Below are 19,716 nucleotides of genomic sequence, written 5' to 3' on the forward strand. Positions count from 1 at the left end.
GTTTTCGCAATAACTGGCAAGCCAAGAAATGGAATAGGGTACCAAGGTATGGGATTCATAGATCGTTTAGGTAGCGGACAGTTGGAAACGGCCACAATGGCGGAAACCTTATTTAGTTTCAAGTTTGTATTACCATCCACGTGCACGATATTGATCTGGAAAGTCGGCCATGGTTCTGAAGATTTAAATCCCGCCTCCCCCCACTGCAGTAAGGGCATCACGGCGTTGCACGAATTTAGTAAATAAGTAAAATAAATAAAATACATTGTGAATAGCGCGGGTATTGAATTTGCGTAGGTCCCTGAAGGGCTTTGGTGCCCGCCAAGTGAATTCTTTTGACGTTGTGCATATTAGGTATGTAGCATAGAATGCTGATTGAAGGTTCGAGATAACACACACTGCGGCGCTTTGTAAGTGAACGGTCAGCACCTTCATATTTCATCGATGTTGCAATACATAAAGGCAATATTGCATAGGACGTACCGACCACCTGCTTCGTTCTAGCGCACACAACTTTGAGCGAAATGCCCAAACTTCTTTTCGCGAGACGGCACGCTGGCGTTGCGATTCGCTCGACTCGGTTCTTTTTTTGCATAACTTTCTTTGTGTGTGTGTTTTCATTGGCGGTCTCTCGCAGTGCCAGTGCCGTGCAGCCTAAACATACAAAACATAGCTTATAATTATTTATACGCTGAATTCGATACCTGCAAATTTTCCTTTGAACGCTCTAAACCTACTACAAAAAACAACTGTAGTGTTTTTCGATACTTTAGAGGGAGTTTTCAGTTGCAGGTAGTAACAAGAAAACGGGCCACTGTTAATTCAATATAGTGCTAATAATTCGTTATTTCAATTTCGTAGCTTCGTTTCTTGTAGGAATAAATGCTGTTCATTGACATTGTTCATTGTTCATTCATTGTGGTCATTGGAGCCAAACATGCATTTCTGTCTGCTATGTATTGAAACAAGTGACCTTGGGAATGTAGGCCACTGATTGGCCGACTATGCCACACACTACAAACAATTCCCAGCGAATATATATATATATATATATATATATATATATATATATATATATATATATATATATATATATATATATATATATATATATATATATATATATATATATATATAATAGATACGTTTGTGTGCGTGTGGGACTCTTCACGCTTATTCAGCAGAGTGGCAGTGCACGAAGAACAGGAAGTGCGTGCGACTAAGACATCACATCCATTTATCAGGTTGACATCGTGGCCTTTTCATCTCATACACATATATGTAGCAGGAGTATAAATTCGCTCAAATTAGGCATAGTTTCGTAAAATATCAGCTTAAACGAGGCGAGATGTGTAGGCCACACGTTAACGGCGCAGATTCACGACAAACGTTACCAGAACTCGTGCGCGGACACTACACGAAATATGGAGCAAAAAAAAAAATGCGAACTTGTACCGCAGCCCCGAAACAGAAACGTTGCTATACCGACACAATAGGTACAGTACACATGAAAAAAAAAAAAGACAGCTAATCGTGCAAGTTTTTCATGTTGTAAGAAACTGTATCATCTGCTATCTACAAGTCACGATAAAGCTTTGTCAGCGTCTCTCTGCAGGCAGGACCACAGACCAGTAATGCCAAAGATGGCAGACATATATCACAGTACATTCATGCTTTCATCGCCCTTTGTGTCCCAATGGCCCATCCGTTTTGGGATATTGGTCAGGAATGGACCAATACCGAGTGGCACATACCCAGTAGCATATACGGAGTGCCGATGTTGACCTCTAAGCCAGAGAACAGCCTTAGTGCCGAATAGGTCAGGGCCTATTCGAGCAGAGATCCAGTGATCCAAGCTGTCTGTTCGGCAAGGCAGCTGCCAGCGCATACTCTGAGGCACAAGTGTCTTTATGCATCGACAAATATATCCAGCGAGGAAGAAACGACGAATGCCACACTTCGGGAAAGAAGCTAATAAATTATTGCTGAAGAAATAGAAGGATACGAAGGAATTCCTAATAACAGAGATGTTCTTCTCTCTTCATAAAAAAAAAAGCACGCGTGGCATTTGACACACAACATTCAGTGTTACACAAACAATGCGATTGTACTGTAGTAAAATTGAAGGACCTAATCTGTAATACACAGAAACATTGTTCAAACGCGGTTTAAAAGTAAATTTAAGGCTTTTTGTGCCATTGTTACCAGCGGAAGGTGATTCGTCTGCTGTATTCATGCTACAGACGAAGCTGCCAATGCAGTGTGGTAGTCGTAGCCACGAATAATAGTAAATAGCCCTGGAATATGTTTACAAAAAATAATTTCCTCTAGGATGTTCTAAAGCACGTGGCAGTAGCAGAATCATTACACTTCAAAAAGAGTACACACGACTATCGTTGTGAAGTGCCTGCTCAGACACTTGCGCACATGCTACGATATCTGCCCTTAGGGTTCAGCAGGGAAGCCTGCAAACGAACATTTTTGAGACAAGGAGATGCAGAATGGCTGCTGCTCACGCGATCCAGATGCGTTTTTTGAGAACTGGCAAATAGGTGAGGAAACTAAAAATACATGAACTCAAGGAGTGGAGTTATCATGGCGTAAAGAAGGCACATTGCAGGAAGTCACGAGGCAGTCTACAAAATATACGATCACATTTCTCACGCTTCCGCTTGGGGGGCACTTCTGTTCAGTTCGCTTCGCTGCCTCTTCCGGCATAGCACTGGAAGTGCGACGCTCGTGCGCCTGCTGTGCTCATTAATCGCTCATTACTAATTACTGCTCATATAAAGTTCAGGAGAACTCGTCGTTTCGTTGCTTTTGGTCCTGCCTTGGCGCTTCAGAAACTCGATCAACGGTGGCAGCCGCGGGCGAGAAAGCATTTCATTCGCGAAATGTTCTCGCCTGGTAATTGCCAACCTCGTTTGTGGCTTTAATGGTTTATATGTGCAAAGCCTGACTTGTAGAAAGCGATAATTGAGTGGCAGACTAGGAAGGACAGAATGTTAACTAGTGGACAGACAGAAAGTTAGTGGCGCCGCTGGTCTGTGAAATAGAATTTCTTGCCTGGGTGCCAACGGCATTTCTTTCCACGAAACAAACATATTACAAAAGTGTTAGCTACAAATTGTCGGCGCGGCAAATTTGCTCAGGTGCCGAACTTAGTTTTGCTTGTACCTCCTTTATGAATAGCCATTTGGAATAAAAATAATTATGTGCCACGAGTTCCGAGTCGAAGGGTGGTTGTAGAAATGGAAGAAAGGTCACATTTTGTGAAAAAAAAAGTTTATGATCGCTATTTTGTGTAAAGCGATTGAAAAAGAAAAGAAGGCCTAACCCAAAGCAAACAACATTTTGGGCACTAAACTGCTGTCGCAGTAGAAAGACACCAGAAAAACAAAACTTCTAATGTAATAATTAGTTGCACAAAATAAACAAAGAAGCATGCCACCTTTTGCCGGCTTTAATCAATCACTAGACGTTACATCGAACATTGGCTTAGCTAAAAGAATTGAAAGTATGTATTATTTTTCTGAATAACAGCTACAACAAGGAAGCGTAAGCCAAATATGGGATTTTTTTATTTTAGCACCATTACCGTGAATTTACCGGCAAGATAATCAATACATGTTGATTACATGGAGAACCTTGGCACATCCCCCTCATGTGTATCTGCTAAATAATAAAGACTGCAACAACGACAACATCGACAGCGACGCCAACGACAACAACGTAAACGTAAAGCCAGCTTTAAAGACGATGAAGTGAAAAATCTGAGGACACCTAAGTGCTTCTTCTGAGTTCTGAATGCAAAGCACTAATGTCAAATTGAACGCTGCTAAGCGATCCTTCGAGTTATGAACTCCTCGCGGGCAAGCCAGCGCGTTGGGACTGTTGGACAGCGAGTAACATACTCCGTTTCTGAGCGTGTGGTCGCAGTTTCGAAACTCACTACCACCTACGTTTTTTCTTTCCAACTAATTCTGTATTTTATATATTCATTTCTTTACAGAGATTAACGAGGGGAAGCTACAAAGCAGGCGAGAACTTGCACGGACAGGGACTGTACGTATAACACAGGCTTCCGAGAGCGAGAGCGAAGGTCACGTGGCATCGCGGCGATGCCTTCACACAACACCTGGCCCGCAACCGATGTTCCCTTACACCGCTTCTGCTCCGTCGAGGCAAGCACGTGATATGGCGCCGAGGCCTATGAGAGTTTAGGAGCCGTTTCGCTACTGCAGGCGTCGGCTTTTCGCTCAATAAGCCATTTGATGCAAATGCATCGCAAATGGCTCCTGAAATATTGGTACCACGCGAGGACATGCAGCAACAAGTTTGATTCTATATTTCACACGGTATAACTGACGTGCGTGTCTTTACTGACCAGTCACCGCTTCAAGTCTACACATATCGTAGACAAAGTGGAGCTAGCTTGGTGCAGATGTTGCATGCCTTGGGAAAGCATCTGTGTTTGCTGCGCCGTATAATTGTGGCACCATCTAGCACGCCGTCGGCTAATGACAGCTATTGTCGCCATGGTATTTGTACATACGTCAAGTAGCCAGCGCCATCTTCTTCAGCCGCCTTTTATACATGGCACGCTCCGGCGCTTGTGTCTCGCGCTTCGTGCCGCGAGCTGCGAGATCAGAGGAAAAAGTGAAGAATAATAATAGAGAGCTGCTTCTACTCCTGCTCTCGGTCCGAACGGTTCTCAGGTGTTTCGCCCGCTGACTCACTTATTGTTGTAGTGGTCCTAACCTCGTCCCTATAACGTCGTGCTCGCTGTACAATCACGTCCGGGTCAACACGTTATAGGGACTGAAATGTCCACGTTGCTGGACAGAACCAAGGTAATGATGTTTGCCTTCGCTTGGAGATAGACTGTTTTTTTACATTCTACTGAAATACGTAATTAGTCTTCATTAATTAAACAATGCCTCAAATATTATATTTAGGAGAAGCTAATTAACAGAAGATTTCTGTTCCTCAATACGTGCTACATAAAAGTGTTTTTGCTAGCGTGAAAGAAGCCCGCGAATGTACGCAAAGTGCCTCGAGAGGCCAGTCGCTCGGCAATATTGTGTGTCTTCGCGAACTCCTTTCACGCTCGCAGAAACGCTTTTATGTAGCAACAAATAGTGATCATCGTTATTATGAAAATTATATATAGTAATCGCGATACTAATAACAATACATAAAAAAATTCGACAGAAACCATTTCTCGATTACTCTCGACGATAATGCGATGTAACAGTTTGAAGCGATGTAGCGACACACCACATTGCCTTCGCCAAAACGCGTCATGTACGAGGTGCGCACTGCAGCCGGACACCTATGTCGCACTCCTGTCTGGACACGTTGCGCCATCTAGTGCCGCCACCGCGAAGTCAGCGCGTGGCACGTGTCTGAATATGGGTGCAGACGATATTCTCGCAGATCTAGTTCCACCAATAACCGGACAAATTTTAAACTAGTTTATAGCGATGGCAGTTTTAGATACTGGCGTCGAATTTCCGCCCTCTCCATCTCAACGATGTTCCGCACAAACTCAAAGTGAGACAAGATAGCACTCCGCGCGCCGTATAGGCGGCGGTTGTCATGCTATTGTGCCTCATTATATGCTGCGGGACTCATGCATTTAATCACAGCGTGGTTGTCCTGCGATAAAAGTGGCTTGAAGTTCAGTGCTCGCCCAGTCCGGTCACCTTTCTGTCACCTAAGCTTGTCCTTAGCTATGCATCGCAGCATTTAGCATCTGCCCGACGAGGGGTAACCTCATTTTACGAACAAGCCCTACATTCTGCAAGGAGAGGCTTCACAGTGCTTCTTCCTGCCTAACAAAGAGAAAATACCGACCCACCTACCACGTCAAAGCAACGGTATGAATTGGACGTGACATTAGGACGCGAAAAGAATCTTAGCAATTTTTTTGCTCTGTAATGAAAAAAACTCTATCCTCAAAGCGAAATAAAGAAATAGAAGAGCTCGGAGCACCCCCCACCCCCTTCCTCGCCGGCATTCCTTCTCTTCCAAAGAATGTGGCAGTCTGAACACAGAAGTTTACATTCTGCTGCGACACTGCAACACGGTGCTAGCGAAGACATCAGCAGAAGTGTGAGAAAGAAAGGCGCAGACTTTTATGATAACTTGGTGATGCTAGCCAGGGACGCTACTCGATGTGTTGGGTGAATAATGCACAATGGTCCCGTAAACACGCAAATATCTTGTTCACTCCCAGATATTGCGTGTTCTTCATAGATGGTCTCTCTGACAAGTAGCAGCAGCAGTCAAACATTACACTTCACTGTTCGTGATACTATCATTCATTCAAAACAACGGTTTAGGAATATGCGCAATAACTTGGCAAAGGTATTAAAGGACGAGCTTTCCTGAGGGTGGCACCGGGCCCATCACTCTTGCTGGCTGCGGTCCAGAACAGGGCTGGTGAATTATTACGCTTTGATGATCTGAAACTGCCAAAATTACTCTGTATTGAGTGTCAATACTCTGCGCCTTCTCTTATATCTTGGAGCTTGCCTGCGTATTCCTCACTTCTAACGAGCCTTTCATAATTATAGCAGTCACGTCTCACAGCTCCATGCATGCCACTGAGCGTATAGCTAGAGACCTGAAAATCTCTTGAACATACACAGACAACAGGAGAAGAGGAAGAGAGGAAAATACAGGGATGTAAGCCAGTGTATAGGCAGGCTGGCTACGCAGTGCTTTGGTAAGGGGCCAAGGGAATTAGAAGGCACAGAAGGAGACACCAGAAAAAATAAAGATATTTTTAGCTTATGAGATTATATCAGACACCCATAGACATTTACGGGGTGTTGGAAGAGCGGTAGAAATTAGTGTGTAAATTACCGAAGACAAAATTTCTTAGTGCTAACAATACTGGAACATAGAATACTGCAATATGAAACAATGTCCGTGTTCGATCGTTCCTTGAAGAGACATCTTCGTTCTGTCGGACAATTCCATATCAATTGCTGCGCATATGAATTAGCGTTCTTGATCACTGCACATAACTATGCCATGACCAATTTGCCCAGTAAACACAAGTGACAACGTGTGTGTATCACGGAGCGGTTTTACAGCACGCAACTGAGTGCGCTATATGTGAGCTTTAAAAGAGCAACTGCGAACGTCAGCTCCCGAGTCCACAGGTTTCCCAGTCGAGTCCACTAGTTTCCCAGCAAAGAAGGTCCTAACTGCCCTACATAGGGTTATATATACATATAACTCTATGTGGGGAAGTTAGAACCTCCTTTAGAACCTCTTATATATATATAAAGAGGTTCTAAAGGAGGTTCTAACTTATATATAATTCCCTAATGGAGCATTGTACCGAGACCCGTACTTTATAGGATAAATTTAAACTATAGCTTTTACCAACAGGGCACGAATTCAGCGCCACCAGCGGCAGTTTATACGACCATATCTAGGACAAGTAATTCTCTTTGGAGTAGCAAAAGCCCCGGGAGTGTAGCTGCTTACTCTCCCTTAGGACGCGCAACTGGCTTGTTTTCTTTTTGAGCCGTTTTAAACTAACATATCGCTCCTCTTCACCACTCTCTACCATCTATTTCCTTTGTTTTCTCTGGTGATGATGTCCCAAATGGGACCCACGAATGAGGCCTCGTTTCGTCGCGGTTTAACTGACTACTTCTCGGTGAACTGTAAGAGGGGAAACAAAGTGCGCTTTATAACGCAACATAATGGCGTCACACTGCGCTGGAATAATATGATGATATCAGCTGCAGATTCATATCCTTCGCAATAGGACAGGATCTAAACTCCGCGAACGTGCTCCAACTGCACAGTTCTGTGCAAAAGAAAATTCAGACGGCCATGGTACACTCATTTTTTTCTTCCTTCTCGCTTCTTCGGGTTATTAAATGAGGGACATAATCTAGGAAATAGACGAGGAAACCTATGTCAGTTGCTTTAGCAGCTTGCCATGTGTATCTGATTACATATAAACGTTATATTTAGTTGAACTTGTGATAAAATGTTTTTGCAAGTTCAACTAGGAAGGAAGGTTGAAAAAGAAAGGCATCTATGGAATGGACCACACACAAAATAGGGCCGTTTCAGCGGAGGGCATTTCGGGGAAGCGGAGAGGTAGTCTGCGTTCTTTCACGCAACGAGCAGACCTATGAGCGCCCATGGTTTATCGGTTTAGTTATTTGTGCTACTCCAGCGAAAGAAGCCGTGGAATGCAATCTCTTTGAGCGCCTGCCAACGAAGTAGGCTGCCGAGACAGATTCCAAATAAACCAAGGAAGGTTGAACTTTCATTTCCTCAGTTTCGGTACTTTTCTTAACATGATATTCTTTGTGAGAACAGAATGGCTGGAATGAATGGAATTACAGACGTTCGGGTAAACTAAAGAAAGAAAAACATCATATAGAGGTTGGTGGCACGACAAAGACTTCAGGTATCCTTAACCAGCGCGAAAACGACATCGGACGACTACGAGAACCACACAAGACAGGTACGACGTCCTTCGCGCGATAGTTTATTTATTTATTTATTTATTTATTTATTTATTTATTTATTTATTTATTTATTTATTTATTTATTTATTTATTTATTTATTACAAATACCAGCAAATGCAACATATGCATTGTAGAGGGGAGGGGTTACAAACGAGTGGTAAGTTACTCAAAGTTATGAAAAAGAAATGGTAATGCAGAAACTATTAAGGCAGTATACAAGAAATAATTAGAAAAAACGCGTGATGCAAGCAGCGTGACTCGCTATATGACACAGTTAGTTACAATGAAAAAATGTAAAAAAAGGATTGCCAGAAAAAAGCATGATGCGTGATGGCAACAATGTTGGCGGGAACGTGGTTTCATTCACGTGAGGTGTTTGGTAATAAATGGTGTAGAAACGCTTTTGTGCGAATGGGTTTACGCCCAACTTTACTAGCACGGTCAACCCTCGATGGAAAGTACGTAGGTGCAGAGAGGAGCTCAGCGTGTAGATGATGATGATGGCAAAGTTTCTGAAGCAAGCATAAGCGAAAAACTTTGCTAAGTAGCGATAAATTAGATTGATAAAGGGCAACTCAGACATCCGCCCGTTCCTAGCAATTGCTACAAAGGAAACCCATACGGGTTAATCGGAAGAAAAGCCTCAAAGTTGAAGAGAAACTCGTGCTGGTCCAGGACTCGAACCCGTGAACACCGCCTCTCCGAGGCAGCCGCTCTACCATCTGAGCTAACCAGGCGGCTAGCAGATGGCAGGGCGAAGTCGAATTTGTAGACAACACGAAGCAAAGGCAAGAGTTTGACGTAGTATGAGACCACGCTAAACAGACTTTCATTGCTGTTCATGCCGCAAGTCTGTAACGAGCATCGATTAGCCGAACTGTCTTCTCTAATTGTGGCTTGATAAAGCTCTAAACGCTTAACTAGGTGCATACTTGCCTGCAGGACTCCGTTTCATATTAGGGATACTTGGTTTCGTTTGGTGCATGTCGCTCAGACAGTCGCCGCACAAAAAACAAAAAAAGGCGAATTCTCAAACTTCATATGACGCAAAGTGTTCACAACAATATTAGTAAGCACCACCCGAGGCTCGTGATATACTGTCGTGTCATGAGTTATCTATGGGTGAATGATGTCTTCTCTTGATTACATGGCTCGGATTTGCTCGGTAGAGCGTGTGCGGAACACAGACGTGTCCAGTTCGGTTTCGATAACCCAGTATGCTTACAGTTAGAAAAGAAAAAACATCTTCGGCAACTTCTCTTCAAGTCCGTTAGCAGGCTGTCCTAGTTACTGTAGAGCAGCATATAAGCAGAATTGTGCGGGAGTACACGAACTGGTGATAAAGTATACGCAAGATAGAACACATTCTCAAAAAATGTCTACACTATGTAGGGAACATGGATGCCAGAAATGCAGCAAAGGTAATTTCTAAGCGAATACTAACAATTTTCGGAGAGTGCGAAATAGGCACGTCGATGTTCTTATCATGGGAAGTTATGATGTTGCCTCGCACTTCACAATAATTAACTATGATTATTTCAAGTGACGAGTGTGACTCGTGACTGCGAGTCATATGCGAGGACCAATCTAGCCCGTAACTTCGTCCTCAAGGAAAAACGTTGTGTAACCACTGAGCTACCGAGAATGAGGATAACAGACAGTGTGCCTGGTAGCGCATGATTGACATTGTATTACGAGCATCGCGTGCGTTACAGAGGGACTGACATGCTGCTGTTTGCAATGTTGGAAGGGCTATCGATCATGTCATGCTAAGCATGCCGGTTCTTGTGAGCTCACAGAAGTCACGAAATAGTGTACTAGTTCAGTACTCCTTAAGGAAACCACCACGTAGTGCAGTGTCAATGGCTGCTACTGTTGCATTCTGTACACTGTCCTTGCTTTAACTTAAACTTCGTGGTTTGCCACCTTATTATGTCTTTCCCCTTTATTTGCTCCATCCTATCTTAAGGTTTTGTTTGTGCGCATTCGACCCTGATGAGCAAAGAGGCATTGCACCGCTTTAGGTGGCCATTGTCTGCCTGCTCCCTCCCTTATTTCCCTCCCCGTTGCGTATACGTTGCCGTAACGAATAATCATAGTCTGTGCAATCTAATTCAGACGTTCTCCTTACGCGAGACAGCTAAACTGTATCCGTAGGAGATGTTCCCCTCCTCGGAACCCCAATAAACACAATCAGCCCACAAATCAGTGACAATATTTCTAGCTGCGGTGAGCGCCAAATAGTAAACAATCCACTAACAAAAATCCTAGTGAATTGGCCTCGGCTTGCGCTGCGACTTGATTGCAGATAGGGCACGTTTGCGTCATTGGAGATTCCCTTTCTACAAACAGTGTCCTTCAAATGCGTCAAGCTAGCATTGATTTTGATGCTTATTTAGCTTTCTTGCGAGAAATTACGTTTATTGAAGAAACAGTGCTGGGCTTCTGACAAATGGATAGCAAAAACAACGCGTTGCACCTGCTTTATGTTTTGTTCGCTTGTTTGCCGTTGCTGTTTTCACGCTCTGTTTCTCTGCGTAGCAACAGCGCGCACAAACCAGGCCGAATCAGCTCCTTTATAAAGTTTCATTTCTCTTCATTACATTGCAGGCGGCCTTCTAATATCCGCTTCTCTGAGCCATTCGTGTTGCAAGCTTCTTGCCTCGACTCGCACAAGTTATTCTTCGAAGTGGTTTTGGCCTAATATTTGCACTCGCATACGCTCAGACGCCCTGTATGAGGCGCATATGCTCTCCGCACGCACAGTCTGTTCCCAGCGTTGACAACGCCATAACGTTCACTATTCATATGTGCCTACGCGTGTCTCCGACACGATTCTTAGAGGGTGGATGTACGTGTAGCAGAAAGTGGCAAAGAGAATCGAAAAGAACGAGAAAGAGGCAGTCCCACTTGTCACGCATTTGCACACGCCCCGAACTCATGTCTCCTACCTCCATTACGTAGTCAGTCACACACCGTAGGACCGCATTCATTTAGGAAAAATACCCTGCACGCGCCGATAATGACTAATACGCAACGCATTCACTTCCCTCGCTTTTTCTCCCACCTTTCTTGCGAGAACCTGGCAAAGCGCCGGGCCGTCAGACTCGCGAGGCGCGGCAGGTTCTGACTGCTGCACGTCAAAGAGTTGCCACACATGGCCGAACGCTCTTTGCCGCCATGCACGCCGACGGTGAGTGTCTTTACAACTCGCTACTGGGCGCTGCGGTTGGCTGCCGAGCCCGCCGTGGCAGAGCCGTTGTTGCAATCGTCCGTTTTCACTGAACCAAACTTGCGCTCCCTTGGGCCCAGACTATAAACGCTGATGCATTGCAGAGAAATGGGTTTATTTCGCATCTCAGTGGTGGAATTGTTTATTCGGCTCCTCCGCCCTTTCGCAGGGTCGGCGACCGGACCTTACGGAGCCGATTCAAAGTGCACCTGCTCTCAGCAACCGAGTTTCTGCGCGCGTTCGCTGTAGTCCCTTGAGACGTTGGTGCCGTAGATACTCTGACGGCGCTGTGTCACGCTTCTCCCTAGGGACATGCGAGTCTCTGCCGCCTGCGCTTACTGTGCGGCCAAACTCCACTTCGCGTCTGGAGTCGAGTCACTCCGTTTCGTCTTGGCTTGCTCACCACAGCGTCTCTTGGACCGACTCCCACAGTGCGTGCGTGGTATCTGTGTGGTTTTCTAAAGCGCGTTTCCAAGAGACGCGAGCGAGGCGCAGTCAGCCCTGCAACAAAGCGACGGGGAAGACCAAGTGGATACGCCCTTCACCTTCCGCGGAATCGGATCTGCAGTGAAGTGGCGTATTACTCGAATACGTTCCGTTGTGCACATAACCAACTGTTACAGCGGTCATGTACAAAAGACAAGTTTGCTTATGCTCCAATTCACTCACATTTCACGTGAATGGTTCACTGCATGAACTGTGTCGGTCCTACTTTTTTTACACCGAAGCTGTTATGGCTAGGTTCTGGCGGATATCATCTCCGTGGACATAGACCAACAATTTTTCATACGTGAGCCGATCCCGAAGATAGTGCAATGCCGGGCCGACCCGTGGTGGATGTGAAGCAGGCGTTAGGCACTCCCCAGACTTGAGCCGATGCAGAAGACAGTGCAATACCAAGCCGACCCTCAGTGGAGGTGCAGTTCGCCATTGCGGGGCCCACATTGACAACTTGGCTGGTGACCCTTCTTCACAGAGTGGAAGGGCACTGAATTTGTGCTATGGCGTGGAGCAGTCCACCAGAGTTTGACAGTGCTTTTGGTTGCTCAGAGCAGACGCTGAATCAACGCAGTTTTACGTGCAGCGGTTTCGTGGTTGTCCAGACGCGGAAGGGAAGAGCCGCAAAATAAGCAAACTTTTACATTCAGTGGTGTGTTTTATCTTATTTAACTGTTGCTAATAAGGTGTTTATGTTTTCTCTTTACCAGCTTAAGCTAGCGTGGATGAAAACACGACACTCTTCACAAAAGCGCTCTCACTTGTGCGCGCTTTGCCTCCGTAGCTTTCCCTTCATTCCCACAGAAAGTCGACCGCGAGTATAGGATACGCTGCTTGGAGCGGAGTGGACCGCAAACGCTCGGCTAAAGCTGTTTGTTGTTATGGTACACTGGTCTGAGAAATAAAATTGATCTCGAATCTTGCTCTGGCAATATGCCGGCAACCACGGTAATGAGACCACCTGCGTTCGCGACGCGTCCGTAATCACGGTCGTTGCCACAGTACGGGAAGCCTCGAGCTCGCTTCTTCCCGACGCCGCCCCGGCTGCGGGAGCCACCGGGGACCTTTTCCGTCGGCGTCGCAGCCGCTGGGAGGTGGCTCTCAAAAGTTCAGAGTTTGTAGACCAGCTCTGGGCCGTCCGGCAAGCCGAAGATGCCACCCGAGTCCAAGGACTTGGAGCCGCCACCTGAGGCCACCACAACAAAAACTGCCGGACCATTCATTAATAAACATTCTTCACCTCTCCTCGAATCTTGAACGAAGCTGATCGTAAGCGCTCCGATAACACTATCTAAGAATTCGCCGCATAGGATCACGGTCGCGTAGAAGTGAGATTGAGAAAAGTGTAGCCTCGACTCGCATAGCATGAGCCCGGAGTTGAAAGGTGATCGATCGCAGTAACTAATATAATTCATCTCAGCATATTATGGCTTGCTGTTTCAAGTTCATCTATTTCATAGATAGATGAGTTGAAGAAATGCGCAGAATTCTCGTTTGTGCACATCCACATACGTTCGAGGAATATACGTATTATCCTAGTGTTTTGGCGAAGTAGCAAGAGAAAACGTATTTTCGGGAGATATAACCTTCCTTTGTGTTTCTGAAGCTTTATAGCTGGATTGGTAATGGCTGTCGTATTATATGTTTCCTGAAATAAATATCAGCAATCGCGAATAGAACTGATGGCGCATAGGAAATTTTCTTTGGGGCACCGGTATACCATCTATATACTGCGGTAATAAGGAACCCACAAGAGCATGAGAACTGCGCGAACATAAATCAATGTGATCATGTCGAGCCGTGTCTATCCTCTAGATGAGTTTAACTTCCTGTTCTTTAACGCGTGTTCTTTTATTTGTCGTTTTCCCTAACTTTATAACAATACACATACAGGGCCACCCAAGAAAAAAAGAAAAGAAAACGAAGACGATGGAAGGCACGCACACAGGATAGCCGCAAGCATTGAACTAATCCTCTTATAAAGCAGCCTTATAGTATGCCCTCTTATGTGTTCAAGAGTGCACCAACTAGCCCAAAAAAGGGCTTTGTAACATGACCTTATCTTTCTCTCTTAATTTGCAATTACGAGTAAAAGATAAAAGGTAGCTAGAAAAGCTAAAAGCTTGCTTGCATTCACGAGAACGCGACATGTACTGTAAATAAATTCTTTATTTGTATATTTACAGGGCACGAATATGGACCTGCCCAAGCCATTAGATGTCTTGTGGGACAGTGACAGGCAGCGAGGAGCAAGTCAGAGCGCACACCTCTGTCGGCTCCGCATTATTCCGCAGGTACATAAGCATAACACGTTCTGTAAATAACAACTTGAACGAAGGAATATATGAGGAAGGAAATGGACCAGAATTGTTGGGAATTTGAACACAATACATCATAGCGCCAAACATAGATTTTACTAAGCGATCAACTTTATTGCGACAAGACATTAAACAAAAGCAAAAAGTACAAATTCCATAGCGTAGCACACTGTATCTTAATGCATGAGCTGCGATTTTCCTTATACAAATTGGGCATAATAACTTGATAGAGTATAGAAGACACGCTGTCTTGCGCAACCGTTCACAAACGTTATCCAAATGTCTGTCTGAAGACATGCTGTAATTAAAATGAACACCCAGATATTTGACACTTGAAAGGTGTGGAACAGAAGAGCAGACACATTTATTACACTAAGGAGAATGAAGAAACAAAGGCACAATGACAGGAACACGTTTTGGGTTATTGTGGAAACATACAAATTTAGTTTTATTTTATTTGATGTAAATTAATTTATCGCAGTACCAATTCAGTCATGACATTTACAGCATGAATTTGTTATTCCGCTATGGCTTCATCCTAATTAGCATCATGGAATACTTGGAGCTTGTCATCAGCGTACTAAAACCTCGGCAATGAAGAATCGATTGAGTGAGATCATTAACATAAAAGGTAAATAAAAGGGGTGCTAAAATTGATCTCTAATGAACTCCACTGGACAAGTGTGTGGGCCTACTTTCGACCTTGCGAATAAATCACAAGGAAAGATAAGAAAGGCCCTCGAAAGCTATAACAGTTAAATTTACCAAGTAGAACATCATGGTTCAAGGAATCAAAAGCTTCAGATAGGTCTAAAAATATGATGGGCAAGATAATTTGTTGTTTTCAAGAGCATTACTAAGGAAATCGGTTCATCTAACGCTAACCCAGTGCCACGTGCGGAGGTAAATTCCTATTGGTTGGATTAGCGCATAATGGCCGGTAGTGGAACCAGACAAACCAATTCATAAATGAGGTGAGTATTTCCTAAACGATGAATAGAGGCAGTGCACTTTTAACCTTTTTCTACTACTGTTACAACTATAGATAATTTGCGCATAGGTCATCATGGCCTCCATCATTAGGTACTAGCATGTCAAGAAGGCGTGTAATCAAGAAACGTGGCAGCATAATAGCACGATGAGCCCATCTTATGCCGAACGATAAAGCGATGACAGTGATAAACCGGTGAAGAACAGTCCCCGTCAATAAGCAAAACAATGTGCGCGTGATAATACAATTCATTGACATCATCGCGGCTGCCATGTTTGGGTACTAGCGCAGTAAGAGCTGCGCGTCCGTTACGTCACATGAAAATGATCTATAAGTGGAAAACTTTTGCAAATATTTCCCTTACCGTAACCCACTTGCTGTAGCCTAGTGGGTGGGTCATTTCGCAGCTGAATTAGAGGTCAAGGGTTCGATGCCGGGCGCGGCGGTCGCATTCCAATTGCTGAAGGAAGAATGGAAACAAGCGTTCGTGTACCGTACATTACGCGCACCTTAACAAAAACCCGGGAGTTAAATATATATAGGGTGCTTCAGCTAGAGTTTAAAAGTCTGCCAATGCACTCTGAGACGACGCGACCAAAATGCATGCTACTCACCTTTTTTGCGTAGTGTGTCACGCTAACTTTTTCTTTATTTTGCCTAATTAGATAATTAGTCAAGATTAATTAACCAAATTCTTAAGCAACGAAGTTAGCCTAAAATTGCTATTAGGAAGTTGTAGAGCGCTTCGCAAGTCATTTGATTAGACATTTTCTAACCTTCTATCTATTAAGTATTCGTTATTTTCAGCTTACTATGCCCGCGAAATAGAAAACAATAATACCACACACGGGTTACCCCACACGGAGGTATGAGTATGGGTGTGAGGCGCCGCTGGTGCTTCATTTTTGTTGAAAGGAGGGTGGCATCATCTAGGTGAAGGAGCTGAAGAAGTGACGATGTAGATGTCGTTAGACGGGTGGCAGAATCCTCACAGCTTCGGAAGCTCAGAAGGTCGCGTGAGATCCACTCGATATTTGCTACGGGATGCGTGCGGCCAGAAGATGATGCAATATAAGCGTGGAAGCCGCGCAATAAATTGTTCCGAGATGACTGTGTCCATTCTACCGTAACTCCAGGTAACAAGTACAGAAATTGTTTTCTTAGATCGCTCTGACTGGAGTCAATACTGCTCAATTTGTACTTCGCTCGCAAAACTCAGCAGCCATATCATGTGCAGGCACACCATGGGCTATTGAAGCTGCGACAGAAAAAAAAAATAGAACTCGTGTAGCTTTTCTCACAGCAGAATAATCTCGCCTCGCTCCAGTTGTCGGAAAGGCACGTGGCAAGTCTCAAGAAAAGGGAACCTGCCCTTAAACGAAATGAACGGATGTTTCAGCAGTTGGAATGAAACAGCACTAAAAGATTATCTCGAGAAAATGAAACAACGTGATACGAAATTTTTTTGTTTCTTCTTATGTCTTTGAACCGGCACTCAAGCGGTAGCTTCAGCGCCCGCAATCAATGCACGTGTGGGGGTGTTCGATGCATGACGATTACGTCATCGATGTTCGGTTGTGAATTTTAGTCTCTGTTATATGAAGCCATTACGCTGTCCAAAATTTGTCCGACTGCGCTTTCGTAAGCAGCCAGAGCGAGTACCAAGCTGGAATGACAGATTTTCGATCACTGAAACACAGAGTGTCAAGCCGCGGGGTAATACGAGGCCGCCTACTCCTGTGGAAATACTTCATGACGAAGTCACGCCTTCCAAGCAAGCAAATCGAATTTCGCCGTCTTTTCGCTGGAAATTTCCGTGCGGAAACTCGTTCCAAACGTAACGCTTAGTGTGTTTTGATTAACGAAAATTTCCGCTATAGTGCATGTGAGCTGAGTTTGGGCATCATTTCGTAACAACTATTTGCAGAGTTAAGTCCTATTATTCTTGAAGCTGACACCTTGACTAGATTAAATGTATACGTAAAGGTAATACCAAATAAAAAAATACATATTGGGTGCAGCGCCTTTGGTTACAGGAAAGCACGTGTTGTTCAACCAGTCCACTAAATACCTAACCAAAGCCTCCCTGCCTACTACTACCTAACCAAAGCCTCGTTACCTGCTGCAATTGTTTCTGCGAGTGGTTTCACAACACCGCACTAGTGTTTGGTCTAGAGGAGGTGAGCGCGTCGCGAGACAAATCTGCGCGCACTGAACGCGTTAACGATGAAGTGATTGGTGTATATATAACGGCCAGGTTACAGAGCTTAATCGAATGCTGCGTCGAATACACAGGGTGTTTCAGCGAACACCTTCAAAATATTTTAAGAGTTTCCTCTGCCAGATAGCTCAATTCTAGTTGATGAGGCAGTCTACTCGAAGCGGCGCGCATTACTTGCACAAAAAATTGAAATGCAGAACTGACTAATTAACAAGAATTCATTAATGAACTTGTAACTTGTTATCGTATTACCCACCATTGCAACTTACAAATTCTAGCAGGATATATATATATATATATATATATATATATATATATATATATATATATATATATATATATATATATATATATATATATATATATATATATATATTAGAAGGAGTGGCTATTCTCTTCATCTTTTGAAAATCAGCTATCCCTTTCATTTCAGTTTCAGTGTCACCTTAATATTCGTGCGTAGCAATTTGTAACAAGAAATGGTTACAAGAAATACAGGCAAGGATCCCAAAGTCAGAGACTGCACTGGGACCCTTGGATTAGAAGTTATAAAAAAATAAAGTGGGATACAGAGCAGAGTAACAAAATGTAAAAAAAGCAACATATAACCGAAAAACTGAGTGATGACACACATAAGAGATAAAAGGAAGAGGAAAGATGCACAATCAATGGTAATTACACAGCTTCTAATTAGCAACATGACAGTATAAAAAAATAATCAGACAGCAAACAATTCTTGAGTTCGTATTTGAAAGAATACAAGGTAGATGGAAACTTAATGGCATATGGAAGACTGTTTCAAAGTTTAAGCGCGCAAGAAGAGGAAGCCATCTTTCCGTAATTGGTATGACATAAAGCGAACAGGAAATTTCCTTGTGCAGCAAACTATGTGTTATTAGGATTAAAAAGGAGATCAGAACTAACGAAGCTGTAAGAAACTTGTTGAGTTAGTAATTTCAAAAGTAACATCGCTAAATGATAGTTAAACAAATCAGTAACTTGAAGAATGCGGTCTTTATGTAGTTGTGAAGAGGCGTTAGAGAAAGAATGGCTTTGCATTTTAATGTGGATAGCCTCATTTTGAATGTGCTGAATAGAGGACAGATGACAATGACAAGTACTACCCCAAGAAGCGATACCATAAATGGTATGACTATGAATGCAAGCGAAGTATAACGATAATAATGCTTAATTGGAAAGTAATGTAAGTGATTTCAGTAGTGCTCTAATGCGAAATGCTGTTTTTTGTTTGATGTGTGCAATGTGGTGAGTAAACTTAAGGTGGGGACCTAATTTGATGCCGAGGAAAGAAACACAAGGCGAGGCAGGAATGTCATGCCCATTGACAGATATGGTCGGAAAGCAAGGTAAATTTCTCTGTGACTATTTAAATAATATGGATTGCGTTCTCGTAGGGTTTATAATTCAAAAATTGGTGTTACATCATTCAGTAATTTTGTACACATCACTGTTTAGTTTCAAAGTTAGCGAAAGTAATGATTTTTCCGACAGGGCAACAGTCGTATCGTCTGCGTATAGTATAGGTAGGGTATAATTAGGGCAGTCAAGTAAATAATTTATATAAATGAAAATAATAGTGGTCCCAAAATCGAGCTCCTTGGTTAATAATCTTGCTTTCAGAGAAAGCCCCGCCTGCGTTCACTGTTAATTCATGATTAAATAGGTAACTTTTTAATATAGTATGAGCTGGACCAGAAATTCCAATAGACTCTAGTTTAGTAAAGAAAACTTTGTGGTTTATTGTATCAAAGGCTTCAGTAAAGTCTGAAAACACCAAACCAACAAAGTATCCGATATCAAATGAATGTGATATATAATCAGTAAATGTTATCAAAGCAATGCTAGTCGAGCTTCCTGAAGGAAAACCGAACTAACAGGGTTTCAGCAAGCTAAATTTGTTAAGGTAGCTGTTAACTCGACTAAG

The 19,716-nt window shown here is 43.5% G+C and overlaps 1 protein-coding gene across 7 annotated transcripts in view; it reads left to right on the top strand.

Annotated features, from left to right (window-relative positions):
• The window catches only part of LOC135905792 (neuropeptide CCHamide-1 receptor-like), a 361,484-nt gene that overhangs the window by 257,985 nt on the left and 83,783 nt on the right, over positions 1-19,716 (top strand). For 2 of the 7 annotated variants that reach the window (XM_070538499.1, XM_070538498.1), the window contains exon 1: positions 14,442-14,535. The exons of the other annotated variants lie outside the window; for them this stretch is intronic. The gene's annotated coding sequence lies outside the window, so the exon portion shown is untranslated. Of the gene's footprint in view, positions 1-14,441; positions 14,536-19,716 lie in introns of those variants that run through there. 7 annotated transcript variants of the gene reach the window in all.

This window comes from Dermacentor albipictus, chromosome 5 (assembly GCF_038994185.2).
Source record: "Dermacentor albipictus isolate Rhodes 1998 colony chromosome 5, USDA_Dalb.pri_finalv2, whole genome shotgun sequence".
In the NCBI taxonomy this organism is placed as follows: domain Eukaryota; kingdom Metazoa; phylum Arthropoda; class Arachnida; order Ixodida; family Ixodidae; genus Dermacentor; species Dermacentor albipictus.